This window comes from Prinia subflava, chromosome 7 (assembly GCF_021018805.1).
Source record: "Prinia subflava isolate CZ2003 ecotype Zambia chromosome 7, Cam_Psub_1.2, whole genome shotgun sequence".
NCBI classification, from domain to species: Eukaryota; Metazoa; Chordata; class Aves; order Passeriformes; family Cisticolidae; genus Prinia; species Prinia subflava.
Window position 1 is genome coordinate 10,041,769 of NC_086253.1, and position 21,181 is coordinate 10,062,949.

A 21,181-nucleotide genomic window follows, 5' to 3' on the forward strand; every position below is an offset into this window, starting at 1 on the left:
GATTTCCCTGTTTGACGTGTTGTCCACAAAGAATGGATGCTCTAACTTTCCAAGTAAAAGTCTTAAAAAGGGTCCCAGAACACTAGTCAGCAGCAATACATGTTATATACATGCTGCTTAGTCACCTAAATCAAAAAAAAGATCAAAAATAAATCTGATTATAATGATTACTGAAATTAAAGACCAACAGAGATTGAGGTGAATGAATTGCTGCCTTTCCTTGAAAAGCATTATAAGCAATTATGGCTCTGTAAGAGTGCTTATTCATACACCTGCATAATGTATTTATGGCAGTTTTTAAAATACAAAGTTCCAGTTTGTACCTATACTGCCTGAGCTGCACGATTTTTTCCCTGGATTTCAAAAATGCATGTGTGAGTGGGAAGGCAGCAAAGGAATTGTAAAGGCTACTTATATGCCCCTTTTTAAATTCAGACATTTGTAGACATGACTCTGCTCAAAGAAGTTGGCTTAAATCCCATGTGATGTAGGCTTTAACTTGTGCCCATGAAAGAGGAGATTTAGCTCCCCTTTAGACAGGCAGCAGTGGCAGTGTTCTCAACAGCTCATCAGTGCTGCCTGTTGTGTCCCAGGTTCCTGGCCACAGTTTGGTGCTCTCTCTGCTTTTTAATGCCCACAGGGTGGGTGCCAGGGCATGGCAGGGCTGTAGCAGCAGGAGAGCCCCTTTCCTGACCCAGGTCCATCAGCAGCCACAGGCCCTGGTGTAGAGAACAGAGCAGCCCTGGCTGTGTGTGCACAGGCAGGTGACACTCCTGCCCTCTGGGTGCAGAGATGTGTCAAATCCAGCACTCTCCCCATGGCCTCTTCTCCAGTTAACAGGGAGGATGGAAAAGAAATCGAGCAAATTACCAATTTGTTTTATCTGATGGGAAATGACTCAAAAAGCAGCATTGTGGAGACACTTGGGAAGAGATAGTCTGGTTTAATTTTGGACATCAATCATCACATTCTGTGGTTTACAAACCAAGGTGCCGTTTGGTTCAGGAGCTCTCTGCTTGCCAAGAGCTGCACCCCTGGAACTGCAGCCAAAGGCTGTATTAGTTTTGATTTTTTTGTCCTTGTGTCCTTGACCTAAAGCAGGAATAAAGCTGCTGCTCTAAAGCTGGTTATGCTGGCTTGCCATTAGGATGATGGTGTGCCTTTTCAACCCTTGGAAAGATGCTGTGAAGGCCCAGAGGGCACCTATCCCTTGCTGGGGTTTGGCTGCTGGCGGCTGGGGCCAGCCCGGGACCACTGCAGCCTGTAAACAGGGCTCTGTCCTGGTCCCCACCCATGCAACCCCTCACAGGGTAAAGCAAGAGGATCTACACATTTTTGTAAATATATATACTCATTTTCTGCCTTGCTCTGCAGAGCAGCAGTAACCACACTGCCCATTAAGTTGTGTTTACCCTCAGAAAGCTCAAAGGCTTAGGCAATACAAAAGAACACAGGAGATAATCAAGGCAGGCTCAGAGCAATAACCAGAGGCACAGCCACACATATAATGAACAGCACAGTGCTGCATGACAAAAAAGGGTTGTATTCCTACCTTCACCTCTGTGAGCAGTCCTGTCCCAGTGAAGGACAAGCCAGGGACCACAGAAATAGCTCTGGCTACTTGCCATGGTCTAGTTCTCAAGAAAACTTGTGTAGAAAATCATCTCACCAAAGGAGTGCCTTGGTGGTGTTGCCTTCACTGCAGATCTATTTTGTTCACTGCTGATACTTTTATACACTGAGAGAAAAATTTCTGACTGGAGTCAATCCTATTATTCAGCCATAAGTTCCCTAACACACATGTCCATCCTAATGAGTAGTTTACTGGTAGACATCAATTATTTCTGCTTCTTTCTCATGAGAGAGCACCCAGTGTTTGAAATTATGTTTCTTTTCCCAGTGCTTGTCATTCTCATTTAGTCTAGAGGAGCTGAAAAATAAGTAGTCAATTCCCACTTCCTTCCTTTGCAGAATTACAGTAATAACCTAGAATTACTGTTCGACATCCAATCTTTTTCAGCAGATGGCTTTCAGCAAATAAATACACTCAACTTGCCAAGCTTTGTCCTGAAGTACAAAAGCTATCCACATTACATCAAGATCTTAAGAGTTTTCATTTTCATATTGTGATCTATACTTTGTTCATGAACCATAGCATGAGATGAGAAGTGAACTCTTATTTATTCAAATTTACATTCTGTATCTCATATTAGGTGCAGATTTTCAAAGTAGGAGGCAAAAGCAAAAGAGTATGAATGGGCCAAACTCAGCCCCAGCTTTTACAGCACCTGCTCTCAAGTGTTACAATTAGCTAAGAAACAATAATCAGCTTCCCTTTACTTCACCCCATGTTATACTAAGGATCTGTCCACCTCAGAGAAACATAAAAGTGTTTTAGGAGCTTTTCTAGGGGTAACAGATAACCCAAATGCCTCCCAAAAAACCAACAAATTAACTGAAGAAGGAAATATATTTTTTTATGTCCACCACATGAAAGTAATATATCAAAACCAAACAACACCAACCAAACAGAAAAAAATATCGCCCAAGACCATGCAATGATACTTGTAAGATCTGTAAGGCATTGGCTAAAAAGTACAGTACAATTCAGTGGGTAGCAGCTGAAAGTTAAGTTTGGAAAACTCAAGAAACGAGGATTTGAGATTTTTCAAGTGGGGTTAATTACCAATTAAAAAAAATCCACACAGGATTGGAAATTCTCCATCTCCCAAGCTAGGTTTCATTTCTGGTCTCTTTACATTGCTAAAACACACAGCTAGTTCCTTCCTTACAAATGAATCCCCAAAGACTTTTCTATCATGCTGCCTTCCATCACAATAACAAGTGGGCCATATTCTTAAGAAGCCTGAGCCTATTCCTGCTCAGATTTCTGCTTTTTTACCCAGATTGCAATAAAGTCTCAAACCTCCTGAACATCCTCTCCTCTCACCACCATCCCCAGGCTCTCTTTCATTTCCTAGGACCACCTACAAAATCCCTTACTCTCTCCTTAGTCTGTTGTGAGCACCCACTCATTTGGCTAAACTTTAAAACACATATTTACCTTGACAGTCCTTTCTTTTCTCTCTCAGATCTCCTTCATCCCCTGCACTTGTCCCAGCTGAGCAGATGTACAGTCCTGCTGGAAAGTATTCTCCCTCTTCCACTCCACTTTTGCCCTTTCTGTCCCATGACCTTCTCTGTGGCTTTTTTTATTTCCTAAGTTTTACCTCCAGGGAGCCTGTGCTACCGCTTTGAGAACTACAGGAGGTGTCCCTCAATTTCCAGCAAAAGGTCATGCTAGAGGACAGAGAAACTGTGAAAATAAAAAATCCTATTTTTTGATGGTAATGTGAATAACTGTCCAGGGCTCCTCTTAAAATGCCTACCAGCACTTGCCCAGAGCTAAACAAGAATGGGGATACAACATTAGTACAGAAAAAAACACATTATGTGAAATTCTGCATTGTGGTGGCAAAATTTTCCCTTTTAAGAAAGAAAGGTAATGAGTACTGAAATTCAGAGTGACAAAAAGAATTGTGCTCTGCACCTTGATTTGACTTTAATTGATTATGGAAATATTTTAGTCCTTATATATCCCACTATCACAAGACTTTCTCATTTTGCTGTATAACAATTATACTTTTATTGGATATACATTTTCAGCATGCTGTACATGAATACACAGCATATGAACAGTCACTCTAACACACAGAGCCTGTGCTGCATCTGCAGAGGAGTAAGTTTGTTGAGCTGGACACAAGCAGAAGCCAAGGCTCAGGGTCCCACAGGGCTCTGAGCTGCAGACAAGTTCATTTCCTGCTGAAAAACTCCAGGGTGTGCCACATTAGTGAGTTTGCACATGCACAGCTCAGAGAGACAAAGTCTCAAGTGCCTTTATTCAAGGTTTTCCATTTGTTTTTAGCAAGAGTGCATCTTCAAGTCAGAGGGGATATATGTACCTGAGAGACCTTTTTAGTACAAGGTTTTGCATACTGAGGTCATAATTTAGAAGGGAGGCAGTAGGTTTAAGGCAGCCAGTAACCCAAACATTTAAGGATATGATCAAATGAAGTTTATAGAGCAATGCATTGGGTTTAAATGGCTCTGTAGATGGAAGGTCCTGTAACCCCAGCATGGATACACACTGGGCTGGTTTCTGTGTTCCTTATTAGACCTGCTCTCATTTTGAGAGCTCAGAGCTCTCAAATGCTGCTCCAGCAGCAAGATCAAAGGGCCAAACTGCAGCTAAGGGTAAGAATGGCTCAGGGCTACTCTGGGCATGTCTCACACTCTCATCTCACCTGTCCTTCTGCCACTGAGAGAAGAAGGAAGGACCTCCTTGACCTGTGCAAACATCTTTCTCTCCAGAGCTGGCTTTCCCAGGTGATACAGTCATCACACCTAGATCTGGTATTACTTGTGCAGAAGATACCCAAGGTTCAAAAATACTGTTACACACAAAGCAGATTCCATGTGAAGGATTATCTCAGATCAATTCAGGGGTAAGGGTGGAAAACTTTGGTGGGTAGAGACATGATCCAACTTGCTGGGGACCAAAGCTTGCTGGATATGACCCAGCCCTGCTCTGGAAGTGACTGAGCTGAGACAGAGCTGAGCCAGTGTTATGGTTCTAAAGAGAGCAAACACCCACTGTTCACATGATGATATATCACCCAGAAGCTGTGGAAACAACACTGATGGACTGATGGAGTCTCCTCGCAATTTAGCTAGAACAAACTCTCTTCTCTGCTCCATGTTCTTTGGAAGTTCAAACAAACCTTGGGACCACAGCAGGCATCTCTTGAGGTGTAATATCAAAGTGAATTCTCAGGGATATATTTTTAAGAGATATGCGAACAGTTCTCTGAAGAGCTATTGGTTTACAGAACCAATAAGTAAGTAAGTTAATAAGTAAGGGTAATGTTCTTGAAAGAAGAATAGAGATTCTGTGATTAATAGAGAAAGAGTTTTTAATAGAAAGAGAGCTCACCAGTAGAACTGTGAGGACCTGGCAAAGGACCCCTCTTGTCTCCATCTCTTTTTCTTTCTTCTGAGAAGATAAAAAATGATTCTTAAGAATAGAAGGAGGAGGGAAGACTCCACAACCAAGTCATCAGCAGCCAGTATCGTTTTGTTCAGTGCTGTAATCTTTCTTCCAACACCCCAAAGACAAGAGCACTCACAGTGACCAATTCCTTCCACATATCACTCTTCCAACAAGGGAAAACATGTACAGAACCTGGAGTCAACAGGGAAAGTAATCTAGATCAAGTGATTGCTAAAAGTAATGGGAATTGGGGTTTTTTTCCCAGACTTCACTGTCACAGAGGGAGCAGCAGAGCAGACAGGAGAGAAACAGCCCCATGGGAGAGGAACCTTCCAGGGCAAGGGAGGCAAAGAGAAACCCTGGTGCTGCACTGTGCATCCTTATTGTCCTCACAGCAGTGCTGCAGCTGGATGGTGGAGGGGAGGGAGAGCCTGTTTCCAGCCAATCATCCCTGTCCTAGGTGTATACCTATCTTCTGCTGTATTTGAAGACGTTAAAAAAAGATTATTTAGAAACATATAAGAAAAACTGAGGTGGGCAGATAGGTGTGTCTTGAGATAATCAATGAGTATAAAGAAAAATAAAAGCCCAGAGTATTCAAAAGACTTCTAGCAAGTGCTTTACAGTTTAAAGCAGGTAATGAGAATTGCATTCTAGTTGGATGGCTTTAAAGCAAAAAATGTCATTGAAAAGGAACTGATAAATTTAATTGTTTTTTTTTTCATAGATCTTCCTACATCTGTCTGGAGAAAGTGAAATGACCAGCACTCCTTCTCTACACCATATTTCTAGAGAAAAGGGACATGTTTCCCAACTTCAGATTAAGATGTTATGGCAGGAAATCAATCTGCACAGTGAGGGTGGAGAGAGAGAACACCTCTTGGAGGGGACACCCAAGTCTTTCTATCACTTACTCAGGTTCCAGTTCCTCAATGCTCTGTGATCTCATTTTCTGAGACAGCAGTTCAGTCTCCAGTGTGCTAACTGTGAAAGTTAGGAAGTCATCCTTATTTTTCAGACCATTAAGTTTTGAACTCCAATGCCACCCAAAGCCGTATTTCTAGTTTTACTTGCAGCAGGTCTGCAGACTGTCTTCACAGAAGGTTGCAGAAGCAAACATTGATTAATGAGACGAGGCAGTAGTCAATGAAAGCAACAAATGGGTGGACTCAGGAGGACTGACTCTTGAGAACCAATTAATGTGTGGACATGCCATCTGGGCTGGCAGCACGCTGGGTAGTTCACTACCTGCTGCCACTGCTGGCACTGCACCAAGAGGAATCAGAGCATCTGTCAGTCCCCAGGATCTGTGACAGAAAACTGCAGTGCAGAGAGCTTCAAAACAAGCCTTGAACATCAAAACTCTCTGGTAAATCCCTAGAAGAAAAGGGCTACAGATAGTGTGGAAAAAAACTGTATTAAAATAATATATTGAATTTTTTCCTATGCAAAAGAAAGTTTCATATACATGGCCCTTTCTCTGTTCTTCTTTGATGGCAGATGCAACTCTTTTCTCAAAATTTCTTTTGATTACCTTAATTGACATCAAAGTTATATGTATTCTCTCTATCTTAAAGAAAAACTTCAGATTTTCAACTACAGGCTTCAATTTTCTGTCCCATTTCCCCCAGTTAATTTTAATATGGTCAAGATTCTTTCCAAAGAAATGCTGAATCAGTTAGGAAAACTATAGTATGAGCAAGTCATATCTCACTTAACTGCATATCATTGGCCTTCAAGGACTTCTCTATTTAAAAAATTCTCTAGCATTGCTGGTTATTTAGCCAAAGTGCAGGGAGGAATGTCACTATTCTGCCTCACTTTTCCTGCTGAAAGAAGCACAGTCTAGATATGAGCTTCTGCCAGGAGCTGACACCATCAGTCTTAAAAGGGGAAAATTGATTTTGCAATCTCACAGTGAATCACACTGGAGCAGTAAGCTAACCAGGGCAATCTTGGGGTCTTGTTCCCAGTAGAAACCATTATTACTTTCAGTTGACAGGTTTTTGTGGGATGGGAAGTGAAATATCAGGAATCAGTGTCAAAAATTAGAATTTTAGTGCTTAATCACTATAATCTTCATTTCAGAAGCGATAATTTGACTTTCACTTAAAGACAGCTGTATTGCAAAAAGGCAGACAATTCAGAACTCTGTGAATAAATTAGCAAATAAATTAACCAAATTACCATGTTTATTCTTCTTTCTCCCATGCTTCATCGTTTTGACCTTACTTTCTGATTTATCAGACTTAACATCAGCATATAAACATAAACTTCAACAAAAATCAACTTGGCACTGCAAGCCGAGCCTACATCTGAGATGAAAGGGCTGAGTGTTATGAACGGGGTTTTTGCACATCCTGCATGAGAATTTCTCAGGGCCTGATCTAAATTATTGGATCTTTCTAAGTTATTAGCAAACATTCTGTTAGATACAATAGGCATTTGACTGGGTTGTCAATAAAGAAAAATGGCTATATATTTGAATTAAAAAGAAAATCAGTATCTGCAATATTTGCTTCAGAGAATGAATCATAGAAAACAGCTTTCAGCTGAGGTGTTTATGTCTGTCTTATGCATCAGCAGGCTTGATCATAGTGGAACTTTAATGAGACATTTGTGTAGAGCAGTTGAAGTTGTCTAATTACAGACTTTTCTAGGAGCATCTTTTGCTCCCAGTGGGACCTGGCCTATTTCCAGAGTAGTCTGGCTGGAAAGAAAGGATTAGTTTACCTGTCTCCATTACTGAAAGCTAACATGACTGAAGGCAGTGCCCCTTTGTACTTGCCAAGAAAATTCTCTCCCATTACACATTAAGCTCACCTTAGTGCTTTAATTGTTGGACATCTAGAATGCATTTGATTGAAGTTCAGCAATAAGAAGAGATGCACCTGATGGAAGTTTGTGTGCTTACTGAAATTTAGAAAAAAAATGGAAACTTCTGTTATTTTCAAGCAAGAAAACTTGCAATTTTATCTGAGTATATTCTGCTATTCCATATCTTCACAAATAAAGCCATCATAGGGTGAAGACACCATGGTGAAGGAATTATCTTTCTTATACAGAAATTGTTGACCAACTTACAAACCACTAATTTTGCTGAGACTACTATGACTACTATGACTACTCAGGAACCCACAAGGGAAGATCCTGAGAGGAGAGCTGAGTGTGGAGTCAGGTAGCTGAACTCTGAGTTGTATGTGAAAGACATGAGATGCCCTAAAATAGTATTCAAAATGTTCATCAATCCAAGATGGGTTTACAAGATGGAATGGTAGACCAAGATATGAATGCAAGTCAAATTTCAACAAATGCTGAGGGCGTGCTCTACAATGTGTCTTGTCCCATCAAAGTGTTGGCCTTACTCTGGCAAGCTTAGCAAACTCTTTTGTGAAGAGGTAGAAGTGAGATCTTACTGCTTGGTTTGCTCTGGAGTCCAGGCTTTTCTATCCATTTTACTATTGCTGCTGGAGTTTTGGAAGCAAATTCCAAACCTCTTGTAAACTCCAGTAATTACCAATCTGAGGATGGAGATTTTACAGATGACTGAAACCAATCTTCTTGAGACCCTGTAAACAGCTGCCCTAAATGAGCCCCTTTGAGCTCTCCTGGACCACAGGCTTCATCAACACCTCCCATGGAGTGGGACACCTCTGGAGCTCACAAACCCTTCGGCTGGCAATAGAAGGACCAGTGCTGATGACAAGCCCTAGGCTGACGCCCCACAGGACATTTCTCAAGGTGCAAGCCATGCCTGATGAGAAACACAAAGAGACTTGATATATTTCACCAAACTTGGGGTGAGTTTTTGATAGGTACCTTTGTGCACAAATAAATAACAATACACCTCTGACTCTTGCACCCTTATCTTTATGTATTGGTATCCTTTGCACTCTTACCCACTCCCATCCCTGGTCTCAATGTACATAATCAAAAATTTATTCCAATCTGGTTTTCCTATCCATGCTTCATCTATATAGAGTAACAGAGTGAACCTTGTCATCATGGTCTGTTAAGGCTGTACTTTCATAAATTCTTATTGACACCTATTTTTTGTCAATCACCTTGATGGTGATCCTTTAAGTGGGCAAAACCCCTCTTTTGCAGCACAGGTCAAAATTACTTTTTTAAGTCAGTAAAATTTGTGTCCAGTATTGCCATTGTGAATTAGAAGACAATCAGTTAAATCGCTGAAAACTTTATGATGATCAGTTAACTATCTAGTAATTCTCATGGCTCTCTTTCATCCAAAGCCATATAGAATGGTGTGATGGTAAAAAAGAAACACAAATCCTAGCATTGGCATAGATTGTACAACCATGATAATAAGCCTCTAAGCACCAATAGCTATTAAAAAACAAAACAAAACAAACAAACAAAAACAACAAACAAACAAACAAAAAACTTCACAGACAATTGCATCAATGATAATGAAATCAGAAAGCTCAGAGTTCACTACAGTTTTTCAATCAGTCTGCAAAACAATATAGCATTAGATAATGAGTACATTATTTCTGATCCACTGAATGAAAGCTGATATCTGCCTAATTACTAAATTGACAGATGTTTTCATAAACAGCATCATACTTCCATGAAAGGCCCCTAACTGATGTGCAAAAAATAGTAATACCCTATTTTGTAGCCAGAAGCTGTTTAGGTAAGGAAGGAAATTCCCTATATATTGGCTTTTAATACTCCTCTGAGGAGACCCAGGAACATCCATCTTTTCTTGACAAGTGACTATAGAGAAAAATTATCACTAAGCACATTTTGATTGCCACAGAAGTCAGAAAACACTCTCTGCTAGACTCGATAGAGAACCAAATCCTAAAAGCAAGAGATTTCATGGGAAAATTCTCTATCCCCAGCAGGACTCTGTACCACAAAAATCAGCAGTTGTAATGTCCCAAGCAGTTATTTTCAGATCATATGGAGTACTAAGTGATCTCAGAGATAACCAGGAGCAACATATGCACTGATTTAATATGAAATATTTTAATTGTTCTGAGAAAAGGAGTAGGATGCCCATGACACAAGCTTATTAAATATAGCCTTTACATTGAACAGGAGTACATTCATGCTTAGATAAAGCAAGAGCTGCGTGGCAGATTACCAAATTGGGAAAAGCAGTTGGGCTCATATCTCCCTCTACATTGCCACGTCCTGTGCATTCACATCCAGCTCTCCCTGCAGCCAGCACCCCCTCCAACATTCATTAGGTCTTGTAACATCTTCATCACTTGTCTGCTCACTTAGTCAGCCCCAGCAGGGGAAATATTTGCAGTAGGGTGTCTTCTGTAATAATCCAGCTAGTATTTAGAGTCTGCAGACCACTTTTTGCAGCACAAGTTCAGTTGTGTGCGGGTGGAATTCATCTTACCCAAATATAGCCCACAGGAAGAAATAAGCACTGCTGGGCAAGATCTTTCTGCTCTATTTTAGGCACTGACCTCAGGATGAGATTCCTGTCACCAAGCACCTATTTCTCTTCTCTGACAGTACAGTGAGCCTGTGATGACTCACTCAGATGTAGGAGTGTACAGCTGGTCTGATGAATCCTGCCCGGAGTCTCTTGAAGGTAAGGGCAGGACCTCGGACTGGAGGTAAACTCTTACGAAAAGCAAACGTAAAAAATCAGATGTGAGTAGCAGGCCAGACTGCTGAGGAGATAAAGTGCATCAGGACTGAGGCACGCACCTACCTGCTGGTGGAGGATTTTAAAACAGCCCCAGTACAAAACGTTCTGTGATCCAGAAATACCTGAACTTGTACCTGCTGCATTTAATCTTGTTCTGGTGTGCTTTTGTCTGAGTTATTGTTACATGTTGCTGAGTGGAAAGTTTGATGTTTCAGTGATTCACAAGGACTCGCTTAAATTTGAGAGCTGCTAATAAAGAAAAAAACCCATTAATTTAAAAGGCAATAGCTATTCTAACCAGCAGCTTATGTAGATGACAGGAAGATGGAAGAGCATGTCATTGAACCTCAGCAACAGAAGAGAAGGACACTTTACCTGCCTGGGAAATTTACTTGATTGGGACTTCTCCCAGCATCTCATTTGTAATAACCTATACCAATGGCTCTAAAAACCCCTTTTTTAACATGTATACTGGAAAACAAACAACTGCACATTTTAGTTTATTTATCAAACTATTATATTAAAATGCATTAATGCATTTATTCCAATATAATTATTTGGGTTTAGGTTTGGGGTTTTTTTGGGGGGCAAAGTGGGTCGGTTTCTGTTTGTTTGTTTTTCTTTTGTTTTGAAATTAAAAAAATCTTTTAACTTCCATTCCATACAACTTCAAAAATGTCTGTCTTTTATGACTGTTAATTTTTCCAAAATATTTTTATGTAGACTGTGGCATTCTCAGCATTCATCAAGGATGTCACCAGTGCCAGGAACCAGAGCTGACTGTAGACATTCAAATGAGAAGTTTCTGCCACAGGTAAATAAAAAGTATCACAGCAATCCGACAACAGATTAGAAACTCCAGAAAACTCTTGTCTAGGAAAAGGCTTTATGGACTTAAGGACTTATATCCAAATCCAAACAAAAATGAAAAGCCTGAGAGGAAAAATTTCTTGAGCTGTCCATTCTTTCAGAATAAGGATGAGTGTACACCCTGAATGGTAACGCACACAATCTACATTACAGCTCCATGGAATAAAAAATCTTTCACACAAATTCAGAATCATATTCAATCATTAAAATCACACTTTTGAAAACATGTAAGAGTTTCTTTAGAAAAAAGTTGGAAATCTTTGTGCAGATACTGTGAACCTATGCCTTATTCCAAGGGAAAAACTCTTGTTTTGGAATGCAAAAGCTGTAATCACAGAGTTAGATTCCTCTTCTTCCAAAACTTCATTGCCATCACTATGAAACTTGAGGCATGGCACAGCATAAGGTAGAAAGCTGGTCTGAAATCAAACTCTGTAAAGAATTAAAAGTTATATTGAATAGTCAGTTGAATAGCTTAAAAGGTGTACAGCCACACATGAGCACCAACTGATGTTCCAGTACTATTAGACAAAAAAGATTACTATTCCTTTTTATTTTGATCATGTCACTTTCTTCTCCAAGTGTACAATATGAGCAGTACTCTAAAATCAGTGAGCATTGCACTTATTTTGTAGCAGAAGAATTTGCTACATTTTTAAAGAGCTTTCTAAGGGCTTCTACAGCTGCAGAAATTGGCCCACTTTCCTCATATTCAAAATATCTGACAGAGCCAATATTTTTTTGCCATAGCCACAATACAGTTTGTAGTATATTTTTACAAAGATTCAACTTTGCAGCTCTAATTATATGTTTGATGGGAGCTTGGCACTCCAACTTAGTCCCTGAAGCCTTAAGATTGTTACAACTACTTATTCCAAATGGGACTTCAGAAATTTTGGGGATAACCTACAAACAATTGATATGAATAGCAGAGTTTTGAATAAAACATTGGATTATTTGGATGTACAGCTGCACTGAGTGCTCCCTGCACAAGTGTGACCATGACAGCACATTCAGTTATGTTCACTATCTGTGGATGTCTGTCACTGGGGTTTTTTCAACACTAATGAATATTGGGGTTTAATGCTCTAAGACTTCTTTCATGCTACTGTGTTTGATGCTTTTATTAACATTAAAAATTGGAGTAGATGAAGCCTTGTAGTAAAAGTATTGTGTCTTTTGATTACTAGAAAGCAGTGAGTGAAGGAGTAGGGGAAAAAACAGCCATGCAGAATAGAACAAATACAGAAAGCTTTTACTTGTTTAAATCTATGCACAGTTTTGTGCATTTATTTCACAAGCAAAGTGTCATCACTTTAAAGCCACCCACTCACTCCCCTGTCTCTGTGTGTTTTCCAGATTGTTCTCTGTTGGTCTTTGACATACATGACCATTTGATAATGGCATTTTCTGTGAATTCCCTCCCCCTTTATTCCATGACTTACTCTCAGTTATAATGTTCATGCTTACATTCTCTTTAAGAAAAAAAAAGAAAAAAGAAGATATGAGCGGAGAGGAGAAGGGATAAGAGAGAAGGATGAAGGAAGAAAGAAGTAAGAAGGAAAAAGAAGAAGGAAGAGGGGGAAAAAGGTATTTTCATGAATAATCATTAAGATTTAAAGGTAGCTACATCTTCATCTCTGACAAGAAAAATATACAATTCTATACATGACTTGTATAGAATAACACTCCAAGGATAGCATTCCAAGGCATGGCATTGAATACTGATGTCACAATATTTTCCCTTAGAAAATTGAATTGAATGAATTCGGCAAATGTAATATTGCAACATTCACTTTTAGTCATCTTTCATATTTTTGCTTAGCTGAAAAGAGAAAATTATTCTGTGGAGCTGAATCCAAATACAAGGCAAATGTATTTATTGCACTTGCTTTATAGATGTACAGGTAAATTACTCTGAATGCCCACGTAACAGAAAGCGATTTGTTTAAATGGAAAAGCTTTTGTGTTTATTCTGTGAGACATGAAAATGTATCACTGAACACATGATTATGCTGAAGTAAGAGATGTTTGAGGCACACAAACATGCCACATCTCCTGAACAGGCATGGTTCTTTTATGCATTTACAAACACTCAGTATTTCAGAGGTGTGTCAAGTCCTAATTCATATACTTTTTTAGCAATACTGCCTAAGAAGCAGCACTTTTAAAGAAGCTTTCAGCTACGAGTGAAGCCTCATTGACAAAAGCAGAAAGCAACTCTTGTGTTTTCATCAAGAGCTGTGTTGAAAGTCCAGCTTTCATAAACTGAAATATCTGTAATCATGATCTGACCCTCCTGACTCCATGAGCTCACGGTGGGCAGTGGAGCAGAGCAGGGAACTCAGCCTTGCTCTCAGCCACCTTCAGCTTCAGCAGCCTGTCAGCAGACTCACACCATGCCTTGTAGAGAAATGGTATTATTTAGTCCAGTATAGTGCAATTCTAACACAGCTCTATTACTTTCAGGGCTCAAAATCCCATCTTTGCATGTTAGTTTACTTTAAACTCACTTGCACATCACAGTGATTCGTTCAGACATATTCTCTGGGTTTTAGAAACCGCAACCAAGAAAATATCAACATTTGCACAAACACTTAGACACATAAATGCACTTGAAAATCCAGCTCTGAGACTTTTGCCAGTGGCTCGTGTCAGCTGCTTCAGCTCCATACCAGCAGAAGAGTTAACCAGCTCCTCTGGGTGTGTGTGTTGGCTGCCCACAGCCCCGAGTGGTGCCATTCCCAGGAGACTCCCAGAGCAGTGCAGACCGTGTGCCAGCCTCCTTTCCCAGGCAGAAATCAATGCCAGTGATAATATGTTCCATTAATAAAGATAATGGCCAGAGACTTCATTCAAAGTCAAATCATTAGAAATCATATTGATTTCCTTCTGAAAGAGAGTAAACCTGAGCAAGAGCTTATAAAGCCTACACTGTAACACTCTTTCCCACCATATTCAAGAGGTTAATACAAATAAGATTTGTGATTATAGTGTCTGTGTCAGAAAGTGATAGACCTGGAAATAACTCTTTTTTGATGAAAGGGAGACACAGAGGGTTTTTTGTTTTTAGTAATTCTGGGAAAATGACCTCTGTGTTGTAGATTTAAACAGATTGGGAGCTAGCAGTGCAGCAAAACCAAATGTAGATAAATATTGAAAGCCATTTCTAATTTTAAATTTACCCCAGTTAAAAATTACTTGAGTTTTATGGCCAGATTTTTTTTTTGAGATACATGTTCTTGACACATTTTTGGGGACAGAATTAACAATGTAGAAAAGGGAAAAACTTGTCAAGGAGAAGCAATAAGGTCCCTAATGAAGTATGTAAGAGAAGGGGCAGCTGTCTTTGCATTACGAGAATGTGAATTATTCACTAATTTTTCCTTCAAGAAACAAATATGGAGTGGAATAGGAACGATTACTATTAAAAATAGTTCAGCTGCACTTCTAAACTTTTAATCTGTGAATGTCATATAATCAAAAGATTATTTTGCTAGTTCAAGTTAGTCAGGAGGAAAGTGAGATAGTTACTGGATTATGTGATCTGTAGTGGGTTAACACTGGCTGGATTCCAGGCACACACCAAAGTCACTCTTTCCCTCCTCTCCACAACCCTGTGAGGGAGAGGAAATATAGTGTAAGGTTCATGGGCTGAGATAAGGACTGGAAGAGATCACTCTCCAAATACCATCACAGGCAGAGCAGACTGGAATTAGTGACATTAATTGAATTTAATACTAACAAAATCAGAGCACAATGATAAGAAACAAAACCTGAAGAAAACTTCCCCTCAGCCCTCCCTCATTCCCAGCTCTACCTCCTCCCCCCAGAAGTTCACGGACACAGGGAATGGGGGTTCTGATCAGCTCATCACATGTTGTTCCTGCTGCTTTTCAGGGAGAGGAGTTGTTCCCCTGCTCCATCGTGGGGTCCCTCCCATGGGAGAGGGAGGGAACATCTCCATCTCCATGAACATCTCCAACGAGAGTCCATCACCCAGGCCACAACCAGTCCTCCCCAAGCTGCTGCACTGTGGGTCACTCTCCCATCTTGGAGCTGACTGGTTTTGCCTCTGCTGGACATGGGGGAAGCTTCTGGCAGCTTCTCAGAAAACTCACCCCTGTATCTTCCCTGCTACCAAAACCTGGCCATAAAAACCCAAAACAAACTCAGAAGCTACTTGATTTCCTTCTCTGACAAATAAGATAGAAACAGGGAAATATTCAATGAACACAGTCTTTAAAACAAGATGAAAGGACCTGGTTCATCACTGTGAGACTGGAAAGCCAATGCACAACTTTCTGGTATTCTGTCTTGTTTCATCTTCCCTGTGATCAAGTGATTATAACTATTAACCTTAATAGTAAAAAGGAGAATGTTTAAGCTTGGATAAGATGGTAAAAAAGGAAACAAAACAAAACAAACCAAACAACACCAAACCAAACAAAAAAAAAAAAAAAAGAAAATGCTTCAGTATGTTGAAGTTGTCCCTGTGAGCTAGGATTGCAATAGCTGAACTCCAGAATTTATTTGCCTCCTAAACTGTACTACATTTCTCTAGGTAGCATTTCCTGGCTCAGGGTGACCCAGTGGAACTCACTCTGACATGCATCAAGAACTGAGCAGTGCGATTTCAAGCAGTTGACAAGTATCGCTTTTGAGAATTATGGGGGACAGGTGAAAACAGAAACCTTGGAAAGAGAATGTTGCATATCCAATTTTTTTTAAAGTGGGTGGAGTAGGAAGGCAGAAGTGCCAGAACATTAACCTTGTCAGGCTAGCTCTAACACTCAAAATACTGCAACAAAAAAACTATTTTACAAGCCCCTAAAAAGCCAGCAACAGCAGCATGGATTTCTCAAGGCCAACTGATGTCAAACAATTCGTGCTAAAACGGATCCAAAACACTGAAAAGAAATAGATGTGATATGCGGTATTTTTACCTTAAAGACCATGAAAACCTACTAATTTCACTTTTTATTTAAATCAGCTTGAGGAATGTCCTGTAGATGAGGGGTCCCAGGCTCAGTTTCCTAAGCTGGATCTAATAGCAAAAAGTCCCTGACTGCTCTCCTGAGTAGCATTTGGGTAAATAGGAGGCATTTTGCTGTCTGACAGTGGGGGTTTTGAAGTAGATTGAATACTCTCCTAGAGGTTTTTTTTCTAAATGACTGCCCTAGACGAAATTGTTAGAAGCTATATACAGTTGCCTGAAAACCTTATGCCAAGAGCTATCAGTGTTCACTGTCAAACTAGAAGGATGTCGTGTGGCTTCCTTCAAAAATCCGTCCCATTCCTGGCATTTCTCAGTATTTCCATTAATGACTCATGCAAGAGCAGGGAGTGCTCCTTATAAAATTTTTATACAATCTGAAGTTTAATGTGAGCTTCAAGCTCTACAGGTGTAGAATTAAAATTCATCAGATGGAGGAGCAGGCTGAAATAAATAGGATGCACTTTGGCAAGGACAGGGGAAAAGGTAGGAATAGTCAGCTGCACAAATAGAAGAGGGAAAACCACTGGATGAAATTGAGTTTTGGAGAAAAGGTTCAGATCTGCAAATTGAAGGGTTTGTGGTGTCACACACCTGCATTGTTTCTACCTACCTCTTTGTGACATTTAGGAGCAGGTGGGTTTTATGCAAGATGTGAAGCAATCCTCACTTTCCCTGCAGATTTGGCATGGTCTCAGCAGTAATCCTGCCTCTCATCCAGAATATGGTAATTAAAGAGAGATGGAAGCACTGGAATACAAATCAGAGAGTGACAAGGATAATCAGAGCCCAAGGGAAAATGGCTTGTCGGGGCAGTTGAAAGAAACACAGTTGTTTAGGTTGGAGAAGACTGAGAGAAAAAAACAATCTCAGGATACATAAAAAGCTCTTGCAATTACTTTGAGAGCATTTCCTGGTGAGGGACACATCTTCCAGGACTCTATAACACTTTGTTTCTGGTAAGCAAAGCAAGTATTCACCTAATACAGGCCTAATTTTAGGTACTGGGTGGATTTATCCTCATCCTAAATGCCTAAGCAGTGTTTCTCATTACGGGTCACATTGAAAGGTGATGTACAATCGGTTACAAAATACAAGTGTGCATGCTCAGCTACAGGCAAGTAAACTGGCTGGTGAAAAGCAAATTTTTCCAGTGGAATGCTGTACATGGAAAACATCTTTGCCTCAAAACATGGCTCACAGATTGTATGTAAAGAGGACATATAGTCTGCAAACTCTTAAAGGTTGGGGATGTAGCAGTGTAGTAACCTGATGGCAGAAGCTGTCTTCGTAGGCCTCCAATCCAGCTATGCACTTATCAAACCATATCAAATGAAAACTGAGAAGTGGAAGACAAGGAGAATGAAATACATGGCAAAAATTCAAAATTCAAAAATTCAGGCTTAGGCTGTGACCCAGCAGCCTTTTCATGGCAGAGAAGCTCCAGGGCAAATGCTTTCCCTCAACACCAGTGTCTGTCCAGCTGCACAGCCCTCTCACCCCCATTAACTTTAACAGGCTTTTAAACACCTCATTCAGGCAGAGACACCAACTTTACAGTGATTTATTTATCTGGGTTCTTAAATCTACCCCGAGTGCTTGCAGTCGTTTTCGTGGCCCACCCATACCTATTCTTGATATTTTTTTGATCTTACCTTCTCAGTATTTTCGCTTGAAACATTTGCTTCTCTGCCCCTTTCATGGGCACAAGCTTTCATATGAACAGCCAACAACCACCACCCAGGTACGCCTTGCTGGTGCTTTCAGAGATGCTGGAATAGAGACCCTTGATATCTTCCAGAAAGGAGCTGAATTACTTAAAAGAGATCTTAAATAAATGAACACAAAGATACTTCCTTTGAAGGACTGCTAAGTGTGTATATTTTAAGTGCATGTTTTCTGTTGCTGGGGATGGAGGTAGTGAGGATGAAGGTGAGCCTGCCTGACAGCTGCATCTCTTTGGAGAGGGAGCATCTTGAGACAATTGCATAGTAAAGAGAGTCGTGTCTCCATCCTGAGTTGTCTGCACTCTGCTAAGATGTCTCCTGCCTTCACATTCAATTCTTTTTGTGTAATTGAGCAGCAGTTGTTTGTGCTTCCTCTTGCCCAAGCATCAGACAGAAGAGCTCTGCTGTCCATCTTTTGTAAAGAAAGCACTTGTGGTTTTGTAGATGATGGAGGCTTCTGGGGGGAAGATTAAGATTTTCCAGCAAAACAAAGAACCTCCGACTGAAGCATTTAAATTCCAAGTGTTGAGAGAGGGAACAAAGTGTAAGCAGAAAAGAAAGTGCTTTTGCATTCTGGGTGCATTTTTCTGCAAGCACTCCTCACAACCCTGGGCTTGAATGGCAGCTGAGTAGCAGTGCTGCTTGCAGCAGTGTTTATTACCAGAGGCAAAAGCTTTTTCCTACAGCTCTCTTTTTAACTTTTTGCAAAAAACATTGTCAGTCACTGGGAAGACATTAACAGAAGCCTCAGAGGATGTGTAGAATGTAAATATTTGTGTTGTGGCTGTAAAACAGACAAACTAAAAAGGCTTAACTTCTCTGAAGTTCTTGGGTGTGAACCTGAGAGCTGTGAACCACTCAAAGTGCTGCTCCCCCAAATGTCTGTGTGGCAGCTTCTTTCTTTGGCAGAACAGTATTAATCATAATGAAAGCTGATTATATTGCAGGCAATAAGGGGTATAGTACCACAAAACTGTACACACATACAAAGATCAGTACATTCCCCCAATTCTTACATCACTTCCCAAAAAATGCAGAAACATTCCTGTCTGGCAATATTTCAGATGGGAGTCTGTCCACACAGAGGCCTCCTTCAAGAAAGCACAAGCAGAAATGCTCTTGACAAATGACCTAAAGGAATCTGGCATCTATGCTGTGACCCAGCAAATCCATGCAAAAGAACCTGTCAGACCATTTGAGGGGAAAGGATTAGCATATCTGATAAACACATGGTGGGAGCGTGGTTTCCTCAAGGTCTGGTTAGCAATTTTTAATAGGACCTATTCCCCTCTACATGAAGGTTGGGCTTGATAATCTTGGAAGTCTTTTCTGACCTTAATGAGTCTATGATGCTATGAATATGCATTCAATAATTTGTATTTTTAGGAGGAACACACTGGTTTGATTCAGCTTAGCAAAGAAAATGCCCCTGCCCTTCCACCACCTTGCCTGCGCTACCCATGGCAGAGCCTGGAAGATGCATTTCACAGGACTGACAGGCTCCCCACCATGCAGCCAGATGTCGAACAACCCTGAAAGTCTGATCTTGACTGGTATTTGCAGAAATTCATCTTTCATAAGTGTACCTTGCAAGTATTTTGGGCTTAGAATCACTGGGGCACCCTCTTCATATTGCAGTCAAATTCAGGGGTTAATAGTTGATATTTGACATATATCTTCCAAAAAGAATATTCCAGTGCAGACAAAAACTGTCTTCATGGCAAGAGGAGTCACACTGGGGATCCTATGGGTTCAGACCTGTCCAGTTTCTCAGGGCTGTTACCATCAATTGGCAGCTGAGAGCAAGAAGTGCACACAAGAGCTGTTTGCTTCAGGAGGTAGTAGAATCTCCCCCACAGAAGATTTTTTAGAAATAGGATAGACTCACATGTGTCAGAAATGTTATAGGAAAAGCTGAGCTTGCTGCAAGGCAGGGCAGTGCCTACCTGACCTCTGCAAGCTCCTCTGAGCCACGCTGATTGTTTTCCAGGTCACTGGACAGAGCACAGCCTGGTTCCATTTCAGATTCCTGGATGCTGGTATTATCCTTTGCATTTGGAGCTCTTGGGATCCAGGCAGATTTTAAGCACACTCTTTCCAAAGCAAACATGCAGAAAAGGGTGGACAGGTTAAATGAGCAGTTGGCAGAGGAAAAGCTGTGTGCAACACTTCAGGAAATCCTTGCATTAGCAATGGAATAAACCTGTTCTACTTGCCAGGTACTGACAAATGGGGAAAAATGCAAACAATTTAAATAGAAAGGCAGAGATGAGAAGGGAGAGAGGTCACAGTGTCAGCTGCCTCAAAAATGCATTAACATGTGTCCTGCCACAAAGAGCAGGTCTGAAGAGGCCAAAGTACTTGGGTCTTTCACTCTAAATATTCATGTTTGAGAAGCAGCTCAAAGTAACAGATCTTGTTCAAGTGATGCAAATCTGAAAAATGTATGCCCCTTGAAGATGCAGCCTGCAGTGTACTCAGGGAGCTGGCAAATGAGGGCAGTGCTGAAAATGCTGCCTTCAAGGCCAATACAGCCCCCAAGAACAGCTTCCAGGGTCACTTCAGTCCTTTCTGGAGTCCCTCAGAAGCAAGTTGAGAGTAGGACATTTCCTGGACAAAACAATTTTGCCATCCACTGCCTGCCACCTTTCCTATCTGCATCCTCTTCCTTGTACTAATGAGAAGTGAGCAGAAGTAAGAGACTTCATCCCAAGCCAGGTATGGATTTATGAGATAGGAGCCTGCACATGTTCATGTCTGCCAGTGAAATTCTTGCAGTTTGGTCAGACAAGAGAGAACTCAGTGGAGAAGTAGGAACCTCTCCAGTGAAGGCCTTAAATAATTAGTTGAAATTGGACCATTCACTTTATTTTAACAAATTTCCTCATTTGATGTTAAAA